The 3,765-nt window shown below is 43.6% G+C and overlaps 1 protein-coding gene across 2 annotated transcripts in view; it reads left to right on the forward strand.

Moving 5' to 3' along the window:
* Positions 1-682, forward strand: part of efhc2 (EF-hand domain (C-terminal) containing 2) — a 15,155-nt gene extending 14,473 nt beyond the window's left edge. Inside the window, exons 15-16 of one of the 2 annotated variants that reach the window (XR_002169061.1) lie at positions 1-358; positions 509-682. The exon at positions 1-358 is cut by the window's left edge and continues 239 nt beyond it. The gene's annotated coding sequence lies outside the window, so the exon portion shown is untranslated. The other variant, XM_019876881.1, reaches the window with a different exon arrangement.
* The last annotated feature ends 3,083 nt before the right edge of the window (positions 683-3,765 follow it).

Consider the following 3,765-nt stretch of genomic DNA (forward strand, 5'->3'; position numbering starts at 1 on the left):
GAGCTGAATTTACGAGATAGAAAATTGGCTACAGCGGAGGATCACTGCTATCAGCTCACAGCTGTGGAAACAACAGGTACTGATGAGATGCGACAGTTTTATGTTATTTTTGTAATGTCTCTGAATCAGTGGCTATCAAACTCTGTGAACCATAGCTTGTGCATCCGCAAGGTCCTATGTCAGGACAATTAAAACCTCTGGTATGATTCTGACCTTTCCTCATCTTACATTCCTAAAGAAAGTTTTTTTGTTTTTGTTTTTCATAATAGACATAGTATTTCAAGATAATGTCCTGTTTTTTTTTTTACCTCAACTTATGAGTTGAATTTGTTATGAACAAGCTTGTAACTCAATTTACGTTAAAAAAAAAAAAAAAAAAACACATTTTAAATTCCTGTGGCATTTAGACATTATGTTATGTTTAATTAGCATTAGGAAAGTGAGGGGGGGGGGGGGGGGGTGGGGGGCCACACCCAAGAAGTTTGAGGACCCCTTGCTCAAACATCAGAGTGGAAGCTCATGTCATGTGGAAAGCTGACCATTTTGTTGTAGTTGGTTGGGGTTTGCAATCTCATTACCGGTAGTAGTAGGTGGCATAATATGGATGCCCAGCTCCTCCTCCTTGAAAATGTGTGTGAAAAGTCTGAATCGGAATAGACCTCATCATTAATAAAGTTCAAATGATAACCAAAGTGATCAAGAGTTTTGTGATTCGTTTGCTGTTATAAATGAACGAGATGAACCAACGCCTCTTTTTTTCCCCAGCAAAAACAGGACGGCTGGGACAGGTCCCAGCACGCCATGGACCCTTGTGAAGATAAGCGGGTTAGAAAACAGTTGGATGGATGGTTTTGGTCCGCATAGCTTTGATTAAGGTCTTCTGATCATTCATTCATTCATTCATTCATTCATTTTCCGATCCGCTTTATCCTCGGGAGATTCGCGGGGGGTGATGGAACCTATCCCAGCTGTCTTCGGACAGTAGGCGGGGGACACCCTGAACCGGTTGCCAGCCAGTCGCAGGGCACACAGATATGAACTTATTGGTTCACACTGTGTGTGGTGATACAAAACACAATTTTTCCACCTTAGCGGACATCTGTCTTGTCCTGATTTGTTCTTCTCTCATCTTTTTTCATTCCATTTGGACCTAAACTGCCTCTCGTCCTCCAACAGCTGTTGTCTCATTTACTAAAATCCTGGAATTTTTCAGTACAAATTCCAGTCAGGGCCGCACGCCCACGGGCCACCGAGTGTCGGACTCAAGATGCGATGTGACCCTGGCCGGCTAATCCCGCCACGATGATGGGAGAGAGGACCAGTCAGGACCGTTCGCATCAGTGTGACAGCTCTGGTGGGTCGCGTTGCTTGCACCCAAGGTGGTACTTGCTGTAGTTACCTTGAGTGCCAAACATGAGAAACATTTCTCAGTAAGATGCAGGGCAGTTTTACACAACCCACGTGAACCCTTTCAGGGACAGCGGTTACTACAGTGGACAGCGTATCACGTTATAAGGTTTCAGGGTGCATGAAAGGCTTAATTCATATACTGTATATATTACAAAGGAAAAACTCCATGACAGTATCAATCAAAACCAATCCTTATTTTTTGATACAGCTCTTGTAATAGATGTGATTACATTGTCCAGGTGTCGCTAAAGTCTAAAACAGCCTTTCCCAAAACACGGTCCCTCTTCGATGCCCCACAACTTCCCCCTGTCCAAAAATCCCGTTTGTGGCCAATATCAGTATCATGTTTAATCAACAAAACATGATCAAATGCAACACCGCTATGTGAGTTTAAAGTCATCAAATGGATTTTGTCTGAAGGTGTTCGACCGATTCATTCATGCCAGTATTTCCTGAACATGTTTTTACAATTATAACACCAGATCAGCATTACACTTTTAATCCTGTGCACGCATTACACTTTTAATCCTGTGCACGCAGCCCAGAGAGGGCGCTCGCGCGCGGACCTCAGTTTGGGAAATGTCCTTGAAGGTGGTTCGTCTCCTGGCTACAGGCTTCTTCCTGCGGGCCCACCCTTTTCCCGCCACATATGGGATTCACATTTGGCTGACTTAAGCATTCTGTTAATGTGATATTATGGTGCATTGTTTTAAGCCATTTACTTGCTGACCGTGTGTGTTTGTGTGAGTGAGAGTTACGACGTTTTACTGTGATAATGATAATGTCAGCAGCAGCCATGTCTGATGATGCCTGGAAGTGTCATTAGACCCCAAACTTTGCTTGTACAACTCTACAGGAGGCTATTGCTTCTTTTTGCTGGTGGAGTCGCGGGGGCCATCTTCTCATGGCTGTAAATCGCGCCCCCGCCCATCATCCAGCTCCTGAAGGTGTGTGTGTGTGTGTGTGTGTGTGTGTGTGTGTGTGTGTGTGTGTGTGTGTGTGTGTGTGTGTGTGTGTGTGTGTGCATGCATGCGTGTGTGCGTGTGTGCGCGTGAGGCTAGAGAAGGTGAGAAATTTGAGGGTCGGCCGAGGTCATTCAGGTGATTGTGCATTTTAAACTTTTGACCCGCTAAGCTCCACTTAGCACTGCCCTTTATTTCCCCCGAGAATTTGGAGCTCGCATACCAGAAGTCGCTCACGTGTGCGCTTCCATCTCAACAAACAATTTTGACAACTATTTTCATGACCTCCACTGATCGCAGTTTGTTAGTTCGTTACAAAGATTAATCACAAACAACACAACTCATTTCCATGAAGGTTTGTGCTACGGCGGCGGCACGTGTGCCCATCAAGAAGCCATTCATTTCTGGCGAGGATCTGGATTAAGGTACAATCATTAATTTGATTTTTTTTTTAACTACCCACTTGCAATGGGGATGTGTAAATTCAGTAGTTGGACCTGTATTTTATAATCAAAGAAGTTAACTATTCTTTAAATTGACAATGAATTCTTGATTTGATGGACTAATAGGGGTGGGGAGTTATCCATTAGAACCAATTGTCCATTAAAATCAACATTGATTCAGACTGTTTTTAAAAATAAATAAAGATAAAACTGCTTGACTAATGGTGTGTAGCTGTTCCTCTTTTTTTTCATCTCCATTACAGTTGCATTCCCAGTTGCATTCCATAGATACGGGCTTGACCCAAAAGCAACTGTATACCGTATAAAAAAAACAGCAAGTTCAAGAGACATGCACTCGTACGACATGGTGAGAGCTAGATAGGCAGATAGGACACGCTCCTTTTGAGCTGCGTGCCTGCGGCAATATAAAGATAATGTCCATGCTCTCCATGACCTTTTCTGCCAACATGGCCATCACACAGTGGTTTGTCTTCACTAGTGTGCTGTGTATTTGTGACAACAGCGACACAACCCAGAAACACGTTGTCTGTCTATTGCGTGCACCACAGCGCCATTTACAGGCAATGTGGCCAATTGCAGCCAATTCTGCAAATGGGTGTTTTGAGTGAGGTTAGCCATTTTAAACTTTAGATGTAAACTTTTTGTCATTTTGGGAGTTAAAACAGCGGCACGCAGCCATCAACGTGCTCCCGCTGTATTAACAGTTCAGTAGATGGGCAAATTAGTCTATGTTAAATGTATCAGTGTGTGTGTGTGTGTGTGTGTGTGTGTGTGTGTGTGTGTGTGTGTGTGTGTGTGTGTGTGTGTGTGTGTGTGTGTGTGTGTGTAAAACTGTGGACAGCCACCGTTTGTAGATACACTGAAATATTGTGTACTCCATTGAACATTTTAATCAAATTGGATGTTTTTTTAGACAGACCGGTGCACCG

The sequence above is a fragment of the Hippocampus comes genome, unplaced genomic scaffold, assembly GCF_001891065.2.
Source record: "Hippocampus comes isolate QL1 unplaced genomic scaffold, H_comes_QL1_v1.1 scaffold110, whole genome shotgun sequence".
In the NCBI taxonomy this organism is placed as follows: domain Eukaryota; kingdom Metazoa; phylum Chordata; class Actinopteri; order Syngnathiformes; family Syngnathidae; genus Hippocampus; species Hippocampus comes.